The sequence below is a fragment of the Pygoscelis adeliae genome, unplaced genomic scaffold (genome assembly GCF_000699105.1).
Source record: "Pygoscelis adeliae isolate BGI_AS28 unplaced genomic scaffold, ASM69910v1 Scaffold66, whole genome shotgun sequence".
NCBI lineage: Eukaryota > Metazoa > Chordata > Aves > Sphenisciformes > Spheniscidae > Pygoscelis > Pygoscelis adeliae.
The window spans coordinates 10,002,641-10,014,351 of NW_008825167.1; positions in this window are offsets into that span (position 1 = coordinate 10,002,641).

Below are 11,711 nucleotides of genomic sequence, written 5' to 3' on the forward strand. Positions count from 1 at the left end.
ATTATCAACTCAGCAGGATGGTCAAGTCCAGAAGCCAGCTCAGAGTGGCAGTCTTGTGTCCCGTACACTGGACCATGCTGCTATTCAGGCATCAGCAGAGCTCTGCAATACTTCTAAGGAACGATACACCCATGGAAATCAGAAGGAGAGCTGACTCAAGGACTAAATTAAGATCTAAAAAATCTACAAAAGCTCACAGAATAATTTCCAAACCTCACACTTCTTTCCCATCTCCTTGCTACATCTCTCCTACATTTCAGAAGGATGTCATGTCCAGAGGTGAAGACTTATTATAGAATCAGATTGTAGAATAGTTAAGGTTGGAGAAGACCTCTGAAGATCGACAAGCCCAACCTCCTCCTCAAAACACGGTGAGTTCCAAAGTGAAATCGGTTGCTCAGGGACTTAACAAGTTACAGTATCTGCAAGGATGGAGACTCCACAACCTCTCTGGGGCAACTCGTTCCAGTACTTAAGCACCCCTCCTGTGAAATAAAACTACCTTATATCTAAGAAATCTTTCTAATGCCTTTGAATTTTCTATGTAGCAACTTGTATCCATTGCATCTTGTCCTTTTGCTGTGCACTTCTGGTTCCATCCTCTCTATATCCTCCTCGAGGTAGTGGAAGACTGCAGTTAGATCCTCCCTTAGCCTTAACTTGTCCAGGGTAAACAAGCACAGCGCTCTCAACTTTTCCTTGCACTGCCTTAACTTTCCTTAATTTTCCTATGCTGCAGCTCCCTAACCATCTTACTCACTCCCTGCTGGACCTGCTCCCATTTATTCAACTCTCTCTTGTGCAGGAGGTCAAAATTGAACACGCTTCTCCACATGGGGTCTTGTAAGTAATGAATAGAGGGGAATAACCACTTGACCTTCTGGCTACAATCTTGACAAGGCAGCCCAGTATGCAATGGCTTTGCCAGGGCACACTGCTGGCTCATGATCAGCTTGTTGTCCACAGGGACCTCCAGTTTTTTTCTTGCAAATAGGCTTTCTAGCCAGTTGGCCCCCAGCCTGTACTAATCTGTCTTGGCAGAACAGTGCATTTTTATTGTGAACATTATGAGGCTTCTACCAGTCCATTCCTCCCACTTGTTGAGGTCCCTCTGTATGGAAGCTCTGCTCCCATGTAGCATATCAGCTGCTCCCCTCCCACACACAATTTGGCACCATTCATGAACTTACTGAGGGTGCATGTTGCCCTTCATGCTGATGAAGATGTTCAACAGTATTAGCCCCAGTACTGATCACTTGTAGTTGCCTGCCAGTTTTATTCCAAACCATTGATCACCCCTCTTTGAGCCAACAGTCCCATTTTTCATCCACTACCTCATCCACGTCTCACCAGTTTAGCTACAAAGATGGTATAGGAGACCATGTCAGAAGCCTTGTCAAGGTAAACAACATCCACGGCTATTCCTTCAACCACAGAGCACTCATTTCATTCTAGAATGTAATGAATTGGTCAGGCATCATTTGTCCCGGCAAATCTGTGCTGTTCTCAATTATCTTCTCACTCTTCAAATGTCTGGGAAGTAGCTTCCAATATGACTTGCTCCATAATCTCTTCAGGGACTGAGGTGATGCTGCCAAGCCTGCAGTTCACAGTCCTCCTTCTTGCATTTTTGTAGAACCTCATTCATTTAAGAAACTTGTGGAACACTGGATGGGAGGTAAAATAGGAGTAACGAGAATGAAAAACAGCACAGTGGAACATGAAACTACAAAATCCTTACATTTCCTGTGCCTGATTCGGTAGCAGAGGGAGGAAGAATTCTGAGTATCCTGAGCTGACACCTGCTGTGCCAATTTTCCACATGGAATGCTATTTACAGCCAAAATAAACAGCTTTTGAAACAGAGTTATTAACTGCCAGATCTTTTCTATGGTGTCATACAGGAGAACACTATAATCAGTCATGTATCTGCTTAGAACAGAAACAAGACAAGATATTTCTGCTTCAACTCCTGTTGAAGACTTAAAGATGGTTCTCTAAAATCTCTGTTCACCATGTTAACAAAAAAGTCAGGAAAGGTACTTAAAATTGTAGAAAGGAAACTGGATGCCAGATTCTGATCTCAGAGGATGATTTTCTTTTTCTTTGAGAAGTCCAATTCCTATTAATCAATAGAATACCTCCTACTGCTTTCTGTATGTGTTAGACTGAACTATTAATTGCACTGAGTACCAGACTAACATGAAGGAAGAGTAGAGACCAGCACATAGACAATCTGACGTTGTTTGTTCTGACAGAACCAGCAAAACAACTTCCCTCTAGAAAACAACCTGGAATTCAAAGTTAACAACTAAGTATTTGACAATCAAAACCATCTGTGTTGCTTTGAGGACACTTAAGCAGAGTTTAGAGAGAGGAAAAACTGGAAAACACTACAGTATTCAGCTCAATAAATTAAAGATGTTTATTTTAGCATAAATGCAACTTAAGTGAAATATTTCCTGGAAAATTGTAAGTACATATGAAACCCTCTTTCACATCTGAACTACACTTAAGAGCTGCAAGTGTGTCTGCCTCTGTATGTAACATTCCTGTCTCAGAATTCATACGGCATTTGACACCTTTGGTTTCTTTGCCATAGATCTTTACTAGGCATTCAGGTCACCTTTCGTTTATGAGCCATTTTTTCTCTTAGACCCCTTGCAGGGGTATCAATATTTAAAGAATCAAAAAAAAAAAAATTAGAAATGGATGGTCAGGGAGTGACTGCTCCTTTCACAGGCATTAGTTTAATCTAGATCATTACCCAAGAAGATTCAGTAACATGTACAAAATGAGTCACTATTTAGTACAGAGCATGACATTTAAAATAACATGGGTTACCCAGGAGCCAAGTCTTATTGACTTTCCATGACATTTATTCTTTCCAATGCCTGAGTTGATTTAGACAGTGGGGCTTAGTAATTTTTGTAATGTAGTACCCTTTCTTCCCCCCAAATCTCTCTGTGACTTGCATGGGCTTAATGAATGATATTTTGAAGTATTATGCATGAGTATTATGACATTCTTGCTTTACATCTAATCTGGCTTACACCTGTGTAGTTTGCATCTGCTCCTTTGAGTTTATGAGAGTTTATACCTACATTTTATGGTACCAAACTAACAAATATAAACTAGATTTTTAGCAGCTGTCTGGAGCAGTTACTGCCCTAACACTGCCTTAGGCAGTGTCACTACTCTAAAGCTGCCTGTTGCCATCTCTCAGCTGGAAGTTATTCCCCTTGCATCAGAGCCAACAAGCCAGAATACATTAAGTCCTCCTCATTTCTTCAGGGCAAGGTCAAAACTCACCTTAAACCATGCCAGTTGTGGCTGGAGCTACACCAGCTGATTTTGCACCATGTTGCACATTTACCAATCTGATGCTCTGCATCAGGTGTGCTAACCTCTAGCTGAAGAGTGTATCTGTCCCTTTACTCACCTTCTGGATAGCAGGTCTACCCGCATTTCATCAACATCTATACAGCCTCTAGCACTGATTCAAACACTGATTCAATACTGCCCTTTAAGTCAAACCAAAATTGACAAAGCAGGCAGACCAGTTCTTGTGCAGAAGCTAACATTTCAAAAAGCATGACGATAATTACTTGTAAATGCTACCTTAAAAACAAACAAAATGATGTCTGCTATAGAAAAACAGGCTGTATACGTACCATATAACCATTAGGTTTTTTACATGTTAGTTATCACCTAGTTAGCACAAATCCCTCTACCTACTGTGGAAAGACCCCAAAGCCCCATCGTCCATAGCTCGGCGTAATTTTCAGCAATTTAAAATAGGGCAGAAGTGTTCAGTGTTATTAACTCACAACAAAAGTGTTTTGCATTCACATTACACTGGTATAGACAACCTGCATCACAACCCGTACTGCAAACTTACAGAAAGAAGAAATGAGCATATTTGTAATGGTAGAAGTTGTTTTTCTATTCCAAAATAAGACGGAAGTATCATTGAACAAGTGAAATGGAAGTTCAGGTTGTGATTCATATTCATGTTGCAAGGAAGCATGCTAGGACAGGTATCAATAATTTACAGTGGCTTGTTGCTATCCCTTGTCATCGGCTACTGCCCCAAACCTTTGCTAGTAGAAGAAACAAGTAGATGCTTCTCCTTTCCTTCAATGCAAAGCTGGCTGTCTCAGCTGACTTTGCCAGGACATGGTTTGAGATCACCTGCACAATGCAGAGCATAGGACACAGTGCTGCCATTTCCAGGGGCTGTGGTGATGACTTTAATTGATGCAGCTTGACCCAGATGACCATGCCTATGTAGCAATAGCACTACATTCTTCTTGTCTATGCTATATCTGTCCTGAGAATAAACACAGAATTTTGCCTACAAGGTTGCCAACTTTTATAAATACTAATTTCATTAAGGAAAGATTCCTAAATTAAATATGGTGACTAAAATTTCTATGGAGAAGGAAAGCCCGTAGAACATTTAAAATGGCAGCAAAACTATTAAAGCAATTTCACATTAGAACTCAAGTTAAGCAAAAGAAATAATAAGCTGACTAAGCTGTACCCTTCTCTGTAATGTCTGAATTGCTTTCAAGTGAACACTTCATGACAGCATTTGACATAACTAGGAAGTTCCACATTTTAATTCAACATTCAGGGCTTGAAAAAATATCAAAAGGTGTCTATCTATTTACTTTTCATAATTGCTAGAATTTAAATGAAAGTGGCAGAATACCAATTTAGGTCCCAGCTTGGTTACTGTGAAAGTGCTGAGAGAGACTGCTGCCATTTTACAATCAAGAAGGAATTCCACATGGAGATACTGACAGTGAGCACAATAATGTTTCTGGATTTGTTGTTGTTGCTGCTACATAATACGCTAGGAGAGACCTCCATTTTTATTAAGCAGGTAGGGAATTCTGCTCACTGAAATTTTTCCATTCCGTTTCCAAATCAGAACCCTTACAGTCTAATTTACATATAAAAATAAACATTGTCACTACACTTCACAAATTACATGCTGCTTTATAATTTCTTTATTTAGAAATAGGATAGGGAGAGGAATTTGACAGATAGAGTGACCTTTGCCTGTAACTATAATTAATGTTTTTAGAGTTTAGTTTTTTAAGCGCATTTATTGATTTGTGGACTACGAAGAGCACAACACTACTGGGTCACATATAACATTCTTCTGTCGTAAGGTATCACTGGAACCGTTAAAGAAATCAATTAACACAAAGCCAGATTGGAACCTTGTGAAAAACTGAATGTGGGTCTGTTAGAAGTCAAGTCTCTTATGACATAATTTTTCTATACTGACAAAAGAAGAATGCGAAATGTTGCCGCTTCTTATCAAATACATCCCACAGAAATAAAAGAAACTTACTGGTTTTGTGAAACGTTTTAAGGCAAGAAATCAACCAGCATCACATAGCCAAAACAAACTTTAGTTCTAGATACACAGTAAGTCAGAACACATAAAAGGTGAGTCTGCAAAACTAACCATCTCAGTTGGGAATGCACAGAACCAACAGAAAGACCTGAGCTTTTGGGAGCCACCTCAAAGGCACAGGACACTAATAGTAATGGTTATATTTCAATAGGTTACAAATCGGCAAAATCTAAGTAGCTCTTCATGAGAGTAGCAGAAGGGAAGCCTTCTTACCTTTGAAGTCACTACTGAAATGCATCAAGTGGAAAAGCATACAGTACAGTGAACAGGAGTATGGAGGAGAGACATGCACCCAAAATCAGCTTTCCTAAGCCCTGTTCTTGTGAACGGGTTATAAGATTTCAGCCTACAAAGAATCTGAGAGGACTATGCCTTTTAACATCTCAGCTGAAAGAACCAGAGACACTGAACTATTTGAACTGTTTATCTGTATTAAAAAAAATCCCCAACATGATTCAAACCAAGGAATCAACCATCTGAAAGTGTCAAATCTAATGCTGCAATCACTATGGTGTGCTATATGGCAACATTTGTGACACATTTGGAGTCTTAAGAGTGTCCAAGTTGATACTGAGTTGAGAGTGCTTTTATGTTCACAAAATAAAGTAGTTACAAAGTTCTGTTTCCGTTTAATGTAAGGAACTTCAGTCCTTTAAACAGAAGGGATCAGAAAGCTTTCCTTTCAAGTATGAAGCTTCACTAGTCTCTTGTCATTCTGCTAGCAGCACTGTTCTAGCAAAGGGTGAATAGAGCTGTTAAATCAGTGTATATATACACGTGACCTTCAGTATGGAGTGTTTTTTCCAGCAACCATGAAGTGCCTACAGTGGTGACAAGTTATTTTCTGAGTAATCTTGTGTGTATATATATCACAAGATGATCTAAGATTTCATAGAGTAATCTTACTCTGCTCAGTGGAGTTAGCGTGACATATGCTGCTTTGTGATATAGAACGGAGTAAAATTGAGTTTTATATTATAAGTCCTGACAAAAATAGTACGTGAAATACCAGTAGTGCAATGAAGATGGGGCAAACAGAGCCACCATTATGGGCTTCGTAATATCTCAGGCGCAGTCCTTGATTTTTAGAATTAATTTCACTGGGAAATGGAATGTCTGACAAGACAGAGGTGATTTTTAAGAGGGCCATTGACAGAAGCGACCTCAATTTAACGTATCAGCTGAAAGATAGTACCTCTCATCATGTAGCTTCTTCTAAAATCACTCTTCAGTGACAGCATCAAATACGAGTCAAAGTCCCAGGGCAAGACAACAACCTCATAACTTTCTGCTCCAAAAGTGAATCCACAGTGAAAAATTAACACTCGGTCATAACACCAGGGACTTTGTCGATGAATAGAAATTCATCAGGAATCACAGGTTATGCAGACAAAAATTTTCCATTGGACAAAACTATCACCAAAAATACTTCTGTTTCCTCATCTCCCAAGAAAGAAAGCAGCATCAGACTCACTTCACAAACAATCTATTAGAGGTTGAAGGACATGAGTTTGAGAGATATGATATATCTAGAAAGGTGAATTTTCAAGAACTTCCTGGCAAGTAACTCCCATTGAGCTCAATGAAATTTGGGTAACTGGGAGTTTTCAAAAATCTGCCTAAAATTACTTGTTTAGCACAGTTGGCTGTAAAGTCATAAATGAAACTCCGGGAGGCCAGCCCTGTGCCCCTCCCCGCCTTGAAGCTCACCACATCTCTTCACACTCTTTTTTATATTGGATTCAGCTGAGCCAATTGGTCATACTCCGATGCAAAGAGCTGACTACAAATGGTCTGGAAATGTAAGGAAGGAGTTTAAAACCTGAACCCTGGTTCCATGTCATCTCTAGTATTAACTTTCAGCAGCTTATGTCTGACCTCCTATTGTCTTTGCTTCACAGTCCAAATATCCTACATTTCTGTGCCCTTAGGCTGCTGTACTATCACTACAGGCCCTCCTTCCCAAGACACGTTGCTTTTCACATTTTCAACCCCATATATAATTACGATCACCTCAGGAGCAGGAAAATCTCCAAAGCAGTGTTAACATCTCAGTTACCAGCTTCTCATGTTTAACATTAATATTTACAATGTCAATAAAAAATTCATATTTACCATGGCAACCTGTATCATACATATGCTACTGATGAGAGTGAGAGAATCCATTAAAAATAAATAAAAATAAGCAGGCACAGAAATGAACCACATACACTTCTGGACACATGATACTTCCAAGGGAGGAGAAAAAAAAAGAATCAGCTCTATTAAAAAAATCCAGATTTTCACATCAGTACAAAGGAGACTGGAACATGAAATGTTGGGAGTGAATTATGAATCTTCGGTTTACAGAGAACTTGCTCAATTTGGGTCTGTACAGCCTAATAGAGAGAAAATGAATAATCTCAAAATAGAAACTGGATGTCAAATCTCAGTTTGGTCCTACTTCTCTGTAAACCTTATATTCCTCTATTCCTTTCTGACACATTCCTTTCATTAAAATAGAAGCTTTGGAAAAACTCCCATCAGCCTATTTTCTTTTACACCACCTGTTTCTTTTATAACCACAAAATATTCTGATACAATGCTAGAAATTTATTTACTAAAAAATCAAAGCTCCTTCCCCTCCCCCCCTCCTTGATTTCTGGATACTCTGTAGAAAATATCAAGCCTGAACATCTCATGAGTACTAACCCCAATTTGTTTCTAAAGAAGGCTTCTGCCTAATCAGGTATGTGGTGAAGCATTTCAGATGAAGTACCTGATATGGAACAGCATCCTCCTCTGAAACGACAAAAGCTTATCTCCTCCACCTGAAAGCCACAGATCGAAGTTACAGTGCTCTTCTCTCTGTGCTGGCTATAATCATACAAACAGTTGCAGAGGTAAACACCATTTACGTGTATGCGTGTGTTCAACTGAAGGGAAGAAACCCCGCTCGAGTGTAGTCTCTCCCAGAACAGCAGTACAATCAGAGCAGGTCACTCTCACGCCTAGCAGAAGTAACTCTGCTGATTTCAGAAAAATTACAGCAAGGATAAATTTAGCTCTGCACAATAAAAATGAGAACTTTACTGCAGCTGAACAATTGTCTGTACCCTATCTTCTCTGAGTAGACATAAAACATCAGAGGAGGAATACTCAGTATGGCTTTTTTTTTTTATATTGTTATTCTTGATGCCAGTTACTGTCAAAAAATAGAAATCTTTTCATAGCAGTAAAAAACAATCATTCCTATACTTCCTACTTTTCTTTAACCAGGGGAAAAAGGTATTAAAACATCATGAATTACTATTTTTAATATAGGATTTTCGCATGCAATGACTTTTTTCCAAACAATAAATCAGGGAAAAGGCTTGCCCTCCTTGCAAAACACAGGTACAATTTGTTTTTATTGATTTTATTCATTAACTCTACCCCAGCCAAAACCAGCACAAGAGGCATTTACAGAACACAAGGTACAGTATAAGAAGAATATATTCCTTAAATATTTTCACAGGTATGTTCTTTTCACTTCAGAACTTCAGAAAAATAATAGAAGACCTTTCCAATCTGCTGTATGCTGGCTGCCACTTCTGTGGCGTATGGGGCAGCATTTCTTGTTACATACAATGGGGTTTATTTTCAGCATGGTCCAAGCACCAGGTAAGTATTTATGGCTAAATCATATAAATCATTATCTTTTTTTAACAAGTAGGAACAAAACTTTGACATGACTTTGACAGAGATCTTTGTAATGCCATTACTAGCACTACATGCTTTCTAAACAAGGAAATAAATTTTAAGTGTTCAGTCTGTGCTACACATCAATATGCTCATCAAACAGACATGGTAGTATCCTGACACTATGTTAACCTGACCATTACACGTATTTCTGCATGTACTATATACACACTTCATCTCTGGCACCAGTGTATGTTAGAGAGCCCAAGAAACATCAAGGATAAGCAATGAGCATTCGGCTCATCACAAATCTTGCTGAATAAAGAAGATCTGATATGGAAATAGCAAACTCAACTTTCACTAAGGTTTATGAAGTCCTTCCTGAGGTTAAACTACTTTTTCACTCATCCCAAACATTTGACCTTCCTTCCTATTCACTTAGAAGGAACTAGTTATCCAAAGCTACAGAAGGAGGCTCTTAAGGAGCATCCCAAGCCTTCTTAGGCCAATGGTTTGGTTTAAAAGCCTCTCTCCTGAGGTTGTCTTTGGGTTCAAAGCAAGAAGAACATGCTGGTAAACAGTAGGAATTCAACATGAGACATAGGGATGCACTCAGGTGACTCAAATCAAGGTTACGGTGACCCTCACATTTCTGTCCAGCTCACAAGACAGAGCACAGAACGCAAGAGTCAAAAGACAGGACATCTCCTGAAATAGCTGGGTAAACCACTGGTAAGAGTCATAGTCGTAAGAAACACTGGGTGAAGCAGATGAGAGCGGAGCCAGGGAAAACAGACTGAAGGCCAGAAGACTGAGCCAAACAAAGGCTTCATGGTGATTCTAGAAGGCAGACTGGAAAGGGCACAAATAATTTTGCCAAGAGCCAAGCGGACACACAGACACAGGGGGTGCCCCAATGATGTAAAGCTGCATACTGACTGCAAGGTAGAGAGCAATTTGCTGGGCCTTAAATATCTTTGATAAGGTCTTCTTTTGACAGGCACAGAGGAGCTTGTACAGCAGCTGCAATGGTATAGCTGATATACTAGGTGTAGAACTGTGGCTTACAGGATTTTTGTAGACGTATTTGCTAGAACTGATGTTTGAAGAGTGATTCAGGTGCCTACGAATAGGTATCTAAAAACATTTTAAATGAGACATCAGCATGGGGCTGGTGGAAACAAAACAAGACTAAAGCTTGTGCACTTCTGGAACAGCTGCTGGAGGTCAGGTGGGGTATGTGGGGTATCTACAACGGGACTACAATTATTTAGCACCTGAATCACTCACTTTGTAACTTACATGGTGGAAAAAACAGAGAACTTTGCTGCCAGCCCAAATGACAGAGACAGAAGTTCCACGGTGGTATCACTGGCCAAACAAAATGAAGCCTGATGCTTAATTTATCCCTTGACCCTTTGTAAGTCAAAACACTGCTTGGTTTTAATAACGTATTACTGTTTCCAGCCTAATACCACCTCCATCTGACATTAAATGTCATCTGAGCTTCTCTGCTCCAAGTGATCTTTTCTTCCAGAAAGAAATATAACAAGTTTCACATAAAAACAGGAGCTCAAATAAAGTAGGAGCACTTATAGGACAAATGGAGGAATGCTAGAAATGACACTCCAGAAAGTCCCTAAACAGAGTGAGATTTCACCACAGAGCACAGACTTTTCTAGAAGAAAACAAGAGACGGTTCTACAGGAATAAGTTTCTCTAAACCAGAGGCTTATATTTATCCAGGTTGCAGATTCACCTAAACTAGAATTTCACCTAAATATACAATGAAAATATATAATGAAATGCAAGCAAAAAATACAACCCCTGTAAAATGCAGCCTTAGAGGGATCAGACTATTATGAATTTTCTGGAACTGCAAGTGAAGTACATGTCTGAAGACCAAAATATTTATGTGCATAAATAGAGATCAGATGCACAATTTCAGCCATTCCATTTGAAAATTTTTCCTTATAGCTTTCATAAAATTTATTTGGAGTTTAAGATACTGGTATGTCAACTGGATACATGTCTTAACACTAACTAAAGAAAATAAGAAGAGAAGATGCAAACGCAGTCAAGTTGTATTTATAGTTAGCAATGTGTTTATCCCACTGTAGGGTCAGGCCTATCTTGTTATTGTATGTACTGGGGCTGGCTGCGATGGAGTTAATTTTCTTCACAGCAAGCTGTATGATCCTGTGTTTTATATTTATGACTAAAACAATGTTGGTAACACACCGATGTTTTAGCTATTGCTGAACAGTGCTTGCACAGCACCAAGGCCACCTCTGGTTTTCACTCTGCCCCCCCCCAGCAAACAGGCTGGGGGCGGACAGGAGGTTGGGAGGAGACATGGCTGGGACAGCTGACCCACATTGACCAAAGGGTTATTCCATGCCATATGTCATGCTCAGCAATAAAACTGGGGAGGGAGTCTTTCCAAGGCAGTCATTGCTCAGAGGCTGGCTGGGCATCAGTCTGTCGGTGAGAGGTGGTGATTGCCTTTGCATCACTTGGTGGTTTTTTTTCATTTTTTCCTTCACTTATTACACTGTCTTTATCTTGACTCACGAGTTTTTCTTGCTTCTGCCCTTCCAATTCTTTCCCCCATTCC